At 40.7% G+C, this 16,226-nt stretch overlaps 1 non-coding gene across 1 annotated transcript; it reads right to left on the reverse strand.

Moving 5' to 3' along the window:
- Positions 1–5,780: 5,780 nt before the first annotated feature.
- Positions 5,781–5,887, reverse strand: LOC119523946. The gene has a single exon (XR_005214746.1). It is a non-coding gene; the product is annotated as a U6 spliceosomal RNA (small nuclear RNA).
- Positions 5,888–16,226: the final 10,339 nt, after the last annotated feature.

Below are 16,226 nucleotides of genomic sequence, written 5' to 3' on the forward strand. Positions count from 1 at the left end.
TGGAGGGCGGGTCTGGAGCCTAAAGGCAAAATGCTGAAGGGATGGAGTGTACTTCAGAAGCACTTAAATGCGTGAAACTTTAGGCTATATATGCTTGCAAAGTTTTATTCTTCTAATACTCTGTTAAACTACTTGGTCACAAATCTACATTCACAGAAGGTTAGACAAGGATTTTAAAGATTGTTTTGGTTTGTCTTACTGTCTGTATTTTGTGGTATAAAAATTTTGCTAACTTTGAAAAGCTAATTGGAAAACTCTGTGCCATGATCTGAAACAAATATGTAAATAAGAACACACCAGTAAATTGCTTTGGTGTCAAGAAAATAAAAGCGAAGTATCCAGCATTTGCCTTCTTAGCTACCCCAGTTTGGAGGGAAAAATAAAAGTCTTTATAAATTAACAATATACTTGCCTATATTCTTATTACCTTAACGCAACAATTTTATGTATTTTCTAGGTATATAAGTGTTTTGCATGGTTCCAGGAAATGAACATATTGTATTTTCTCCAATTTTTATCTTTTTATATAATATTTATAATTATTACTCAGCTCTGTTGCTGACCATTCAGTTTTTATCTTTTTCTATTTTTTTGCTATTATAGCTATTATAATAAACACAGTGTTTTTTAAAAAAAGAAAAAAAAGAACAAATGGATTCTGGGGCTTGAGACAATGTTGGTATGTAAAAGGTTCTGAAGCAGCTGTGAAGGACAAAGGAACTGGAGAATGGGGAAGGGGTTTGAAAAGTATTATTGTCCTTATGAATAGATTTCTATTATTGTACTTTGAGAGATTTGAGGAAAGAAAGGAGCTGATTTTTTATTATCTGTAGCTGCTTAGGAGATACTGCTCCAAGATTAGACCACAGGAGTCCTTCAATTTATTAAGTTTACCCAAAGTATCTAAGACTCAATCTCTGGTCTAATAAAATTTGTTTACCAGAGGGAATCAATAGAATCTATGGAAACTTGTTTTACAAGGGAATAGGGTGGATGGGATAAGAGGAACAGTACACATATCTATCAATTTACAAATATTTATAGGCACATTGAAACTCTGGCAGATGATGAGATGGGAAAATTTCCATACTGTTTCAGCAGAACTAGTGGAAGAGGTAAGGGCATGGAGGTCCAGAGGAGAACTTGAGATTGCAGGCTTCATAAAAGGGAAGATAAACAGGGGCTAACAACAACAAAAAAAGGTAAAAACTCTGTCATCTTTCCATTCTTGGGAAACTGAGTCTATCAGTTATCTACTGCTGTGTAACAAACCACCCCGAAACTGGTAGCTTAAAATAACAACACTCCTTTATTTTGCTCATAAATCTGCAATGTGAGCAGGATTTGGCAGGGACAGCTTTCCTCTGCTCCTTCTAGTGTCTGCTGGAAGCACTTTCAAGGTAGGGTACTCACATGGCTGGCAAGTTGGTGCTGGCTGTCCATACGGAGCACAGCCAAGACTTGGGGCCTTGGTTCCTCTCCACACTGGCCTTCCCATGGACTGCTTGGACAGTCTCACAGTGTGGTAGTGGGATTAAGTGAGCATTCTAAAAGAATAAGAAAAAAATGCATGGCATTTCATGACCTTGCCTTGGGTGTCTTATACTGTCACTTCCATACTCTGCTGGTCAAAGCAGTCACATGGTCTTTGAGGTTCAAGGAGAGGGAGAGTGGCAAGGTTCTAGAAAAACATGTGTGATGGGCTGTTGTGACCATTTTTGGAAACTATAACCTGCCACCCTGGGGAATCTAAGCTGTGTACTAGGTTTTAAATGAATGTTTATAACAAACAGATGCCTCCATGTTTCTCACCTTGCTCTGTTGCCTCCTTTTATCCCTACAGGCAGAATGCTTGGCCCTTACTAAAAGTCCAATCCTAGAAGCAACTCCAGTTTTCCCTTCATCATTGTATAATAGGCCAGCTTTGGCAATGTTTAAACATTTCAATCACAGAGCTATGAAGAAGTCAAGAAGAATTAAATAAGAAAAGCAGATGTTGCAAGTATTAATCAGTGGCCTTTCCAAACTTCAGTAGCCCTCCCCGACACACCAGGAAATTCACCTGTAGTAGTCACTATATTTGTTATATATACTCCTTGCTTTATTTTGACTCCCCGCCCTCCCCCCCCAAATACGGCCTGAGACAAGGATTTGAGAGCAAGTAGTTTATTTGAGGAGTGATCCCAGGAAGCACAGTGATATAGTGAGGAAGTGAGGCAGGGAAGAGAGGAAAGCCCATAAAGGGTATGTTGATGAGCAGATTACCTCTGTGGGCAACTGGGGCCCCATCCTGCTGGGGACCTGTGATAGATGGTATAGAGTACACCTCCAAGTTTTCCCCTGGGAGAAGTTTGCAACTAGGGGCACTTATCCACCAATTCCTTCCTGTCCCTCACTGGTTGAGAGCATTAACTCTGACACTTTCAGCCTGCCTCATGCCCAGGCTGAGCATGCTCATGCAGCCAGAGAAAGGCAGAGGGACCCAGTCTTTTGCATTCTCTCTCAAATGATGAACCACATTGCTGCTAGTTCTGCCCAAGACAGAGAAGCTGAATGCTGATTTTCTTTCTCTCCTTCTCTCATGGGCACCTCTATTCCTTGTCCATTTCCTCTGCTCCCTGGATGTGATGTTTTCTTTGTTTCCCATCCTGTGTCTCCCATGGTTTGAGGTGCCTTTGCTTACCTATCTTACCATGATAGTTCAGCCTTCCCATGGATGTAGGCTTTTAGTCATCCACTTAGTTTGAAGAAGGATAGGACCTATGATCCCCTTCTGATATGGAAAGTGTAAGACTTCCCTGAATGGCAGGGGTCAAGGTAACAGTAGTTATAGATAGGGGATGTAGGAGATAAAGAAAAGGACTTTATAAGCCAGTGTTTTTAAAGTGAAGCTCCCAGACCACCAGCATAACTCGACTGCTTGATGCAAATAGGCACCAGGAGGCAATAGACTGAGGGGCTTCAGAGCACAAGATTTAGAGCCAGAGTGCCTGGATTTGAATCCCAGCACTATTTACTATTTGTGTGACCTTTGCCAAGTTACCTGAGTCTTCTGTGCCTCATTTTCCTCATCTGTAAAATGCACCTACATCATAGGATTGTTTGGTGGATTAGATGAGATAGAACATGAAATGCATTTAGAGTGGTAAGTGTTCAATAATGTTAGTTGTATTTTTTATTATTATTCCTAGTCCACATCCCAGAGATTGTGAATCATAATTTCTGAGGATGAGGCCTTGAAATCTGCATTTCTCTTCAGCCCCTTCAAGTGATTCATACACACTCTGAACACCACTGCTTCTGGCTGAGATGCAAGGAGACAGATCAGGTGATGTCGAGACAAAATTGATCAACACAGTTAACACCTCATTTCCCCTGCAGCTTTGGGAAATGAGGAGTTTCCCGTAAGTGAATTCTCCAGATGCCTGAGACTTTTCTCTTTTTTTAATCACCTGATCTTAAAAGTTAAAACTTTATTTATCCGTTCTGAACTCGAAACTGCATTATATGCTTACACAGAGAGCTCTGGAAATAGGAGTGTTTGAGCAATATTTTTGGGGTGATGCAGCATCATCAGACAACCAGGCACGTGATAAATATTTACTTGCTATCTCCCCTCATTGTGGTAGGTGCTGAGGATACAAAAACGAACAGAGCCAAATCCCTGCCTTCAAGAGGCTCACTGTCTTGTGGTAGAGAGGCCAGGGAATGATGATGAAACAGTGAGAGAAGTGATAAAACAGAAGGGTGTTTCAAGCCTTATCACAGGGACATGCTAGAGGCAATTGAAGTGAGAAGGTATCTCCCCCTCATGCAGGGCCCTCTGAAGGTTTGGACCTGCTTTTTATAGCTCTGATGTCTCTCCCTCACTGTCAGTCCACGCTCCTTTGCTGTCAGTTTGTCCGTCTTCAAATAACATTCCCATCTCCATCTAATATGCCCTGCTTCCAATCTGCTGTGGGCTGGAAACCAGATATCCTGAACTTGCTGGAATGGTGCCCTCTCAGAAAGGCCTTCTCTGACCTTGCTGTCTAAAATAGCATATTCCCCTCCCCCTGCCCCAATACACATACTCACACTCGGCAGCCCTTCACTCTACTTGATTTTTCTTTGTGACACGTATCACTACCTGGTATCATGTGCTATATAAATTTTGTTTCTGTTTTATGGTTTGCCTTCTTCTTTAGAATGTAAGTGCCCAAACAGCAGGGACTCTGTTGGTTTAGTTCACCTCTGTATCCAGCACCTAGAACAGGGTCTAGCATTTTAATAAACATTTAGTGAATGAGTGATAATAATAGCAAGTACATTTCTTTTTCTTTATTTTTATTGAGGTATAACTTGCATACAGTAGCATGCACCAATCATAACTGTTCATCTCAACAAATAGTTTCCATAAGTTCACCCAGACCAAGACATAGAACATTTCCAGCATTTACCCATCAGGCTCCCTTGGGCCTACTCCCAGTCAGTGCCTCCAAAAGGTACCACTCTTCTGACTTCTATCACCATTGGTTTAGCCTATTCTTGGATTTCATATAAAGGGAATTATCTAGTATGTGCTCTTATACATCAGTCTCTTTTTCTCAACATTGTGTCTGTGCAATTCATCCATGTTGTTATATGTAGCAGCAGTTCATGCTTTAGCATCACTTCTAATATTCATTGAGTGGATATGCTGCAATGTGTTTATCCATTCTACTCACATGGGTTTGCTTCTAGGTTTTGGCTGTTATGGCAATGAGTTTTGAGAAAGGTCCTGCAAGATTCTGTGTGTAAAGGCCATGGGTTTTATGGCAAGTGTTTTGGATGTTTTACCTCATTACCCCATTTTCTCAGCCCTACTTTTCTGGAAATCTCCCCCCCTTCCTGCTACTTCAGGGGTTTGACCTGTACTTGGACCTGTGATATCTGTCTGGAAGTAAATCAAATTTACAAAGTGCCTAGTTGTCCTGGTGGGGCAGAGTCACATTCCTGCTGTTTCCATTCCAAGGCCTAGAAACAGAGTGCTGATTATCTATCTGATAGCCTTTTCTTCTCTTCCTCTTTTTTCCTTGGTTCTTGTTCACTTTCTGCTAATTCCCTCCATTGACTTGGGGTCACCTTTGGTCCAAACCTGTTTTTATAGCAGTGGTTTTCAACCACAGCAGTGCATTATAATCACTTGGGAACTTAAAAGAATTACCTATTCCTGGGCCTTACTCCAAAGCAATTAAATCAGAATCTCTGGGGGTGGGAACTCGATATTGGTATTTTTGTAAGGCTCCCCAGGTGATTCCAGTGGGCAGCCAAGTTTGAGAACCATTGCAGGATACTTCTTATCCTGGGAAATAGTGCAGATGAGTAGCATCAACTCGTTCCTTACCCCCCCCCCCCATCAGGCAGAATCAATTTGTTTTCACTTTATTTGCCAGATGGGGTTCTTTTGAATGCCATCAGCTTTATAAATCTCACAGAGCAATTTATATTAGAACTATTTGCAAATCAGGAAGTCAAGGAATGTCTTTTGCTTCCTCCATATTAGTCACTTCATGGTGTCTAGAGCAGTATTAGTTCAAGTTCAGCTCACAAATTACAATTCAGATCCATCATTTAAGATCCAGGTTGCATCAGGGACCCCTCTTGAATAGTGTGGAATGGGTACTTCTAAAAGACTATTATTATTTATGATTCTTTTTTTTAAATGGACACCACATATATGCACAATTAATACCACCAGGTTATAAGTATCATGCGGTCAGGGTTCAAGTTTCCAAAACACCCAGCAATATATATTTTTTTAAAATATGAAACGCTTCACGAGTTTGCTTATCATCCTTGCACAGGGGCCACGCTAATCTTCTCTGTATCATTCCCATTTTAGTATATATGCTGCCGAAGTGAGTACCCAACAGTATTTTGTCCACTGCAAATAACATTTACTAAGTACTTTCTATTTGTCAGTTAATGCACCCAGCATTTACAACTCAAATAATCCTTATTCTAACAAACAACAGCCTGACTGTTATGTACTATGCCCTGTCCTAAGTTCTTTATGTGTATTCACTTATTTAATCCTCTCAACAACCATATGACTTATTATTATTATTATTATTCTCATTTTATGGATTAAGAAACTGAGGTATCATGCGAAGGCTCACAGATGGTGACTGGTAGAGCTAGAATTCAAGAAGTTTGATCTATCTGCTTCTCAAACTTTAATGTGCATACAAATACTCCAGGGACCTTGTTAAAATGCGGATTCTGATTAAGTATGTTAGAAACAAGCATTATACAAAAAATGCTCACTCGGTTCTGGAGGAGAAAAGAATTTATTTACGATCTTGCAAGAAAGGGCACACAGTCAAAAACGTGGTAGGCTGGCGCACCAGAGGAAGAGAATGGCGAGCTTTTAATCTCCTATTCCTAATGCGCAAGTCCCTCCCCTGTTTCCCCATTGACTGGGTACTACAGAGGTTACAGCCTATCCGAGAGAACTAACTAATTCATCTTTGAGATTTTAATTTGTACAACCTATCCGAGAGAGCCAACTAGCTCATTATTGAGATTTTGAATTGATCAACCTATCCGAGAGAGTTCATTCAGTTTAAATTTTCTGCTGGGAGTTCCCGCCTCTGATTTTACCTCATATCTCTTTACATTCCAGTAACCATGGTTACTTTTCCATATAAGGAGCTGGCGCAGATTCTCTCTTTCTTCCCTTTACCATGGGGCTTGTTTAAGCTGGTTCTGCCTCCATTTTCCCTATTCCATGCTGTCTGTATGTGAAAGCTAAACTTATCCCTTTCTTACAAGTAGTTCTGAGGTGAAGCCTAAGCTCCCAGACAATGTTGATGTTGCATGTTCATGGACCACCCTTTGAGTAGCAAGGATGTACACTGTGAGATAATTTCTATTACTGTAGGTGATTACTGTGAGACTTCTAGAGGATAATGATTTGATAAGCTACTCACAGCAAATACACAGTGAAGCTGGAATACACAGTGAAGCGGGATGTAGAACTCACACAAGGGATCTCTCTTTATCACTATGCTTAGGTAATGGCCTAATAAATGGCTATTGAATGAATAAGCAAACTGAAATTTAGATGCTAGGTCTAACAGATCATTATTGTATACGTAAAGGTTAGAATATAATGCATAGAACCCAAATACTTATATATCTTATATCTTTCACCTATACTTTTAGCAACTTAGAAATGAACCTAATAGCCTTTTCTTTACCATGTTTTCTTTTCATGCCCTAAACTGGTTGTTCCACCCTTGCTGTTAGTATGGAAACAAAAAGTAAACATTTCAGCAAGTTTTTGTTGGGAATATCTTTCTGGGTGTCTGTTTATCATTGCCTTTGCTTTTGAAAAAGTAGTGCAGGCATGGCATCCTGCTGATAAGAATATCTCTGTTATACAGTCTGAACAGCAGCACCAATAGATATAGAGGTAACATTTGTTTGGAAATAATGCCACTATTTAAGGTTTTAAAATCAGCAAAGAGATTATTTTCATCTTTTTTTAATCAAATGAAAGCCAATATTTCCATCAGTAGTCTTGACCCATGTGCAATGCAATAATGTGGTGGATGAGATTCAGGATCCCATCCCATTCCCCACCCATCCCATACCCCTCATGGAGTAAGGGACTCCTGAGAACGAGGCCTGTCAGAGAACAAGACTAGAATTAAATGTCATGTTCTCTGCCATAATTCAACTATTACAGGTTCCAGAAAGGACTCTTTATCCACTACTCCCACCGTTTTGGATAATGTTTCCAACCAGATAATGCATATATGTGACAAAAGGCTTTGCCTGGAAGAACATTTATTTACTTATTAGATTATTATAAGAGGCATTTCTTGGTTCAGAGAACCAGAGGGAACAAAGTATATAATAGAAAATAGGTGAATCATAAAAATATGTGAATCTACACAATAGAAATCAGGTGAAATCTTAGTGTTTCTACATTGTAATAGGATCCAATGTTAAGAGATGGATTTGAATCAGAGAAACAGAACCAATAGGATATGTATGCATGTGTACATACATAAATACACACACACATATATCTATGTTTAGCAATTTATTTTTTATGATTGTGAAGGGCTGGCAAGTTTGAAATCTATAGGTCAGGCTAGTAGACTGCAAACTCAGGCAAGAGCTAATGTTGCCATCTTGGGTCCAAAATCCATAAGACAAACCAGCAGTCTGAACCTACAGGAAGATTTTATTCTGTAATCTTGAGGCAGAATGTTTTCTTCTCAAGAAACCTCAGTTCTTTCTTTTCAGGCCTTCAATTGATTGGATGAAGTCTATCCTCATTATTGTGGGTAATCTCCTTTACTTAGTCAACTGACTGTAGATGTTAACCACATCTACAAAATACCTTCACAGCAACACCTAGATTAGTGTTCAATTGAATAACTGGGTACTATAACCTAGCCAAGTTAACTTGTAAGACTAATCATCAAAAGACTCTTGGCCGGATGGCATGAGACTAACATTATTCTGAAGCTGTAACTTTCTCCTGAGAAATGTCAGTTGTCTCCTATTTATCACTACAGACTTACAGATTTATTCATTATAAATTCATTTATTCTTCCAGTTACTCAGTAAAGGTGGTTGAATCCCACTGTGCTAGGTAATCTGGAGGTAGCAAGGAGTATCAGATAGGGCCCTCAAGTGGTTCACAGACTTACTGGGGACACAATTCAAAGAGGAAAGAGGTTAACAGTAAGTTAACGTGAGGAGGATGATTCAAATGATAAAATGTGTTAGAGCAATGTTCCTCAAAGAGTGGTCTTTCGACCAGTGCATGAGCACCTCTTAGGGGCTTGTTTGAAATGCAGATTCTTGGGTTTCACCTCAGAACCACTGAATCAAAATCTCTGGGGATGGGGCCCAGTAATCTGCATTTTAATGAGCTCCTAAGGTGATTTGTATGCACATCAGAGTTTTAAAAGCATCGTTTTAAAATATTACTTCTGTCAGAGGAAGAACACTTTAAAGTCTTGTCCTCAAGAACTTATAATTCAAAAGAAAAAATGAAATTTGAATATGAATAACCAAATGTGATATGGAACTTTTAACAGCTGTGACTACAGGAACAAAGAAGAGGGAGGGAAAGAGATATTTTGCCTGGGGGTAGGTGGGGAGATCTGTGACTATTTCCTGGAGGGGACCTGGAGGATGGGGAGGTGTATCAGTTAGGAATGCCTTCAGCTCTAAGTAACAGAAAACATGATTGAGAATGGCTTGAAGAAGAGTGGTTGCCCTTTCTCACACATGAAGTAGTCTAGAGGTAGGTGGTCTCTAGGGCTAATTGAGGCATTCAAGGATGTCAAGGTTCTGGTTCAGTGCCTCTGTCACCCTCTTTGTTTTCCCCTTATGATCCCAAGGTGGCTGCTGTAGCTCTGTGAACCACATCCTCATCTAACCATATTCAAATGCCAAAAGCAGAGGGGCCAGAGGTAAAGAATTCTCCTTCCGCTTTTTTATCAAGGAGGCAAATCTTTCCTAGAGGCCTCATAGCAACTTCTCCTATAACTCATTGATCAAAACTGGGGCATACAGTAGACAGGAAGCTGGTCCACCTCTCTAAATTCTAGGAACCTCAGCTCAATATCTGAGTAGAATAGGGCTTGTATTAGCAAGGAACAATTATATTTAAATGACAAAGCTTTTGGGTAAATCACAAACACTGTATGCCAAAGAAAGATTTCAGCAAGTGGAATAGAGGGTAAGGGCACATCTGGAAGAGAGAAAGGTGTGAAAAAAGGCTTGGGGGGTGAAGTATGTTTGGAGAATGGTTATTAGATGAGTTTCATTGAAGATAGGGATCCTATAAAGTAATGTTCAGCCTGTTTTTATGCTGTGGGAACTTTTGTTCAATTGGAATCATATGTTGGAGCCCAATTCACAAATGAGAGGAACATCAGATGTAGGGTGGGAGACAGAGAGGCTACCTGCTTAGTTCCTGGTCCACCCCAGTTGAAAGGGCTCCTGGAAGGCTAAACTGAAGAATAGTACTCCAGAAACTGAGACTTTGATCCTGCCACACCTAAGGTTCTCTAGGATCTTCTGCTTGCAGAAGGCCACAGAGTATTTGGCAAGAGTCCCCATTTGGCCCAAGCTGGAACTTCTTCATGTATGGAGAATATAATGATCAAGGCTGGTTGTGTCTGTTTGGTTTTATAGTATTGCTTTTTGCAAATACCACATGTAGCTCTGGGCCTCTTAACCTGATTCCTGACATCAAATCACTAAAACAGGAATTAAGGAGAGCATTGTGGGAAAGAAACCAGAAGAAGGGGAGCTTTAGTCCTGTTGAGAAGTGATTTGCCTCTTCACCTCCTGCCCCTACCACCCAGGATTTCAAAACACCACTTCCCTTTCTCTGGGGCCTTCCTCTCCCACTCTTGATCCTAGTGGCTCCAGTCCAGCAATTTAACTTTGACACCAGTGTGGAAGGTGGGTTATTTTAAGGAATGTTTCATCCTCACTGTTCTGTTTTGAAGAGATAATTGTGTAGAATAGTGTATGAAAGGAAACACTGGGATTAAATTATATACCTATATTCAGTCTTGTGTATGGGATCTTAAGTTTGAACAAAAAAGAGCAGAATCAAAAGACTGAATAATAATTATAATTATTAGCAATAATTACCATTTATATAGCAATTTCACACAGATTCTCATTTGGAAGTACATTACTTTCAGGCAGTGATCAAGGCATCCACTTTTGCTCCTTAATAAATTCTCCTTGAGGATGTTTCCTGACAGGATTGTCTACAGAAAGCCCTTTACTTAGACATGTAACCAGAATCTTCCTAAGTTTAGCAGAGTTTGTGCAACACAGAGCTGTAATCCAAGTAAGGGAATGTGGAGAGAGATAGTAAATGAGACACTGAGGAAATATAAAATGAAATTTAAAAATCATGCTTCTTCCTTTTTTTTTTTTTGGTAGGGACACTACCAAGGTGAGGTTATAATTTGGGTGAACCAAGTATATATTTTTTTATCATATTGTCCTAATTTGGCAGCATACTTTATTATTAAACTTTTAAACTTGTTCATTAAATACTAGTTCTAAGTGATGAGATCTGCCCTTGATCAAGGAGGCAGAAAGGGGAAGGTACTCTACAGGCTGTAATCTCTCTACTTTCCTGAGTTCAACCCTGTTGTCAGATTTTAAGACTGTTTCCTCTTACTCAGTGGAAATTTCCTCTTATCCCATTTTCCCTGGAAGTGGAAAACAGCTGCACAGAACCTCCATTCTACCCTCTGTGCACTCAAAAGATTCTTTTTTGCGTCATCAACTTTTCTCTCTTCTTTATCCCAATCTGTCAACAAGCTCTGTTCATTTCCCTTCTTCAGAGCACTTTCCTCCCCTGGTTTCCCTGCGTATCTAGGTACTGGAGTGGGCTTCTGGTCAGACTTACAGATCTTCAGCATCGTATATATCTCACTATTGTAAATATGATTCATGGACCAGTGGCGTCAGCATTACTTGGACTTGTTAGAAATGCAAAAATTCAGGCCCCACCCCACACCTACTAAATCAGAATTTGCATTTTAATAAGACGTTCTGGTGATTTGCATGCATGTTAAGGTTTGGGAAGCACTATTTTTCTAAGAATAATTAGCTTTTAGGATTTTGCTCTCATTCACGTTTCTCCTGTTTAAAGACTTGTGGTTCCCAGTTACATACAATTTGTGGACTTTAAGGTCATTTATCTTTTAGTGTTTTATTCTCTAATTCCACTTGGCCATACCTCAGTGTGGACTTCCCATCCCCATAAAAGAATGACACTTAGCCTTTGCATACACATCACTCCTACCTTGAATGCCTTTCCCTTGTACTTTTCTGCCAAACTATCTCTTCTTCCTTCAAGACTTAGCCAAGGAGAGCATGCTAGAGCACAGATAGGAAGGTGTAAGTTGGGGAAGCCCCCAAGAAAAGCAGGTGACCAAATCCTCAGGAGATGCAGCTTAGTTTCTTCCTCTGTCTCTGTAGCCCTCCATGTCTGCCATGTCTGAGATGCTCATTATTATTGACCAACTGGGTGTTTCTGGAGCTCTACTTTCCTAAGACCCAGTTTCCATGGTGAAATACAGAGTATGGGAGTTTCCAGAGAAAGAAGGCCCAAGGCAAGAGAGCAGGTGACTCTTGGGGTCTTAGACATGGAAACACAGCTACAACCAAAAGGGCACACAAATAATTTGGGTACCACTTGGCTGCTGGGGGACAAAAGCCCTGATAAAGAAGAAAAGGTGGCAGATACTCAGGCCTGAGATGGATAATCAGTGAATTTCATCTACCCAGTTCCCATCAGGTCTGGAGAAATGGGGATGAGCTCCAGAGTCTCCATGGTCTTACAAAAGCTGGGGCAAGTTCCAACAAAGTTCCAGAGAATTGTAAGTCCAATGTAGGTTGGATTGGGGCATCACTGCAGCACAAACTCCTCCCTCCTTCACTGCAGTTCTTAATTGCTAGTGACCCCCTTCCAGGATCAGAAATCTCTGCATTCCTGTGGCTGCCGTAATTTTCCGTGTCAGGGAACTTGGAAATGGAGACAAGACTGTAGGACTGACATTGAGACCACAGCCAGGGCTGAAGGACTCAGCTGTTTTCCCCAATACCTTCAGACCAGAGATGACAGCCCTTGGGAACTGACAAATGAGATCTTGTATTTTGTCTCCAGAACAATCATATGGTTTCTTGATTATTCTTTAATACTGAGCCCCACGTGCCTGACTTACAGAAGTGTCCAAAGGGCTGGAGAAGTAGAAGTTCCCAGCTTCCTTTATTCTCTGGCTCTCAGACTCTCAGCTCACTGCTTCTCAGCACTGATCCTCCCGGATCACAGCCGTGTTTCTGTCACATCCATGGTTCCCCATCTCATTTAAATAAAAAATATTTATATAAGAAAGTTTTAATATAAGACTTCATTCTTTCCCAGATTAGACCAAGCTGATTTGTATAGCTCAGAAACAAGCTCCTTTGTCCATTTCCTTACATCATTTTGCTCCTCAGTCAGCCTCTACAGCTCTGGAGGGTAGTACAGCATTTGTGCAGCCCTGCCCCTCTTTGTCTTGATGTTGAGGTCAGGCATTGTGTCTTTTATTACTTTTTCAGTCTGTACACAGAGCTTGATATAACATTTGCAGAACCCATAGATACTATTTATTGCTTGACAGTGGTAAATTTAAGATATTTGATTGATTCTAAAGGACATCAATTCTGTTTTCCTTCTCTAGCCTCAGGCATTATGTTCCAGAAAAACCATCTGCTAAAGGAAATCCTGGTTAAGGATCTGTCTTTATGGTGAAAACAAGTGTTGGTGAATCAATGGCAACCCATTAAAAGTATTTTTACATTCACTGAAATAAAACCTTAAAACAGCATTCTAAATAAAGAGGCTGTCAGTAACACTTTATCACCTCAAATTTTTACTATTTGACTCTTTTGTCTACTTTCCTCAACTCACTTGAGAATTCTGTCTTTCTTCCCTGCAATTTTAATGAAATGATTTGTTTTCCTTTGTTGCAAAATATGCATTTGCCAAAAGACATTTGGGGACTGTGCCTGGTCCTCTGTCCAAATGCCCAGAGTCTTTCTGATTTTATGACTCAAAATTGTTGACCTTGATCTCCAAGTGGTCCACCTTGGTGAACCACCATGTCCCAGGAATGCAGACACTTGGATGCTTGTGATGGAAAAAGCTGCATATGGTATGGGTCTGCTTTAGCCTTTGCCTCCTTTCCCCTTAACTGGTGGTATCCCCTCTGCTTGCCCCTATAGCTTCAGGCCAAGGCACCTGCTGTCAGCGACTTGCACACATGTCTCTCAGGTGCCCTCAGAAGATAGATTACAGTACTGAGGCCTAGGCTGACTCTATCTTCCTTTTTCCTTCCCAAGATAACATTGCTGAAGCCTCTGCTCCTCTTTGCCATCTGTTTTGCCTCCTAATTGTCAGCTCCCTCTTTATTTTGAGAGCCCCCCCACACACACAGGATTGACCCTCCTCCATTTGGTATTTCCTGGAATCACAATTCTTATAGTGGTGAGAAGATGTCAGAATTATATATACCTGCGGTGAATTCAAGTTGGGGAGAAGATTGTGTACTCTAGAGTTTCCACTGTTTTCATGTCACAGTTTTAACTCATTTTACAATCCACAGCTTATGGGCCTTGTGCAAGTTGCTGCATCACTCCTTTCCTCTGGAATCCACAGTGGCTCCCTGTTGCCTCTCGGGCATTTCCCAAATGGGGTTATGATGTTCATGGAGGTTGTGGAAAAATAAAAACTTTCTGTCAAATAACTTTTTTGCAAACTCTAGTCAAGTCTTGGAGATATATATTGCACAGAGAAATCCTACATTAAAAAATAAAAGAAAATAACCTAATATTTCCCAAATATTTAACCACAACTGGCCTCCCTTTTCTTCTTCTACTGATAATCCATTATCATGTGATAAAACAGAATTTCATAAATACAGAGGTAACACATGAACTGCACACTTCTGCATGTCTTCCAAGCCCACAGCAAACTGGGGTTGAGCTTCCCTATTCGAACTGAACATTTCTTTCTCTCCTTCATGGCTATTTCACTGGTGTTCATTTTCTCAATTTGCTGGTGGTCCATTCTCTAGGCCTTTGCTCATGCCATTTTACCCACATGGATACTCTTATTTTTAGGCACAGCTCATGTTCCTATTCCCATGTGAAGTCTTCTCCAGCTCTTCCCTTCTCGGATGGGCTATACTCTTTGTCTGCAGTGCTGCACTGTTTAAGACCTAATTTTGCCCCCTAAACAAGCTGTACATTCCTGTAAGGCAAGGCCATGTCACATCCAACTGCATTTATTTCCCCTTAACCCCTTTGAGATAATAGAACCCCACTAAACACCTCTTCGTTGATTGATGGATAACAAGGCTATTCATCTGACCATAGAAGTGGCACCTCTTGATGGACAGTTTTTCTTCATTGAGTGCCTTTTCCTTAAACACGTACAGTTCTGCATTCACCTCACGACATCCCAACACACTTATTTCTACTTTATTTTAAGGAAAGAATTAATGCTGTGGGTTTTTTCCCCCTAAGTCAACAGAAATCACCCCTTTGAAATTTCACAATAGCTTATTCAGTGTCTGAGAAACAGTATAATTCTCCCAAATCAGTAATACCATAGGGGTAACTTTAGGGTCTTGTCCCTTCATGCTCTTTGCAGTAGAAGATGAGCCATGAAGATAATGCAGACATTATCTTTCTTGTGTCCTCAGAGTTCCGTAAATAACTCCACCTCCCTTACTAGCTGAAAAACTGTCCCTAGTTAGCGCTTCAGGTCATTCTTTGTCTACTGAATGAAATTCAATAGTCCTTGAAAATTCAGTCTTCACAGTCTAATCGCTAGATCTTTGTTTATAAAAAGTTCTTTTAAAAGCATTGATTTTTCTAGAATAACAGGAAGGCTATTTGGTTTTGTTTTGTTTTTTTTCCTCTACACCTTTAGGGACTGTTCAATTATTTATTTATTAAATTATTGATCTTTATTAACTAGATTTTTATTTTAAAAAGTAATGTCTGAAGGAGAGGCCAAACATGCTTATAATTTTTCCTAAGAGTCTCCCCCTGAGTACCTCTTTGTTGCTCAGATGTGGCCCTCTCTCTCTAGCTAAGCCACCTTGGCAGGTGATCTCCCTGCCCTCCCCACTATGTGGGACCTGACTCCCAGGGGTGTAAATCTCCCTGGCAATGCAGGATATGACTCCTGGGGATGAATCTGGATCTGGCATCACGGGATTGAGAACATCTTGACCAAAAGGGGGATGCAAAATGAAATGAAATAAAGTTTCAGTGACTGAGAGATTTCAAATGGAGTCGAGAGGTCACTCTGGTGGACATTCTTATGCACTATATAGATAACACCTCTCAGGTTTCAATGTATTGGAATAGCTAGAAGTGTGGAAAGCCGCCTCCCGAATCGGGCCTAGCGTATGCGCTGCAGCCTGCTCTAGAGTTACCCCCGCCCATCGAGTGAGCCAAGATGGCGCCTGCATCCTGTTTCCGCATAGTGACGCATGTATCCGCCACCCGCTCCTACCAATCGAAATCCTGTATACGCGATACTAGCCTAGAAGCTTATTGGTTGTTAATTGTGTATAAAAGGTCTTACCCGGACGGGGTAGGGTGAGACAGCCCACAAGGAGCCGTGCCTGACGGCCACATCGAGG

The sequence above is a fragment of the Choloepus didactylus genome, chromosome X, assembly GCF_015220235.1.
Source record: "Choloepus didactylus isolate mChoDid1 chromosome X, mChoDid1.pri, whole genome shotgun sequence".
Lineage (NCBI taxonomy): Eukaryota > Metazoa > Chordata > Mammalia > Pilosa > Megalonychidae > Choloepus > Choloepus didactylus.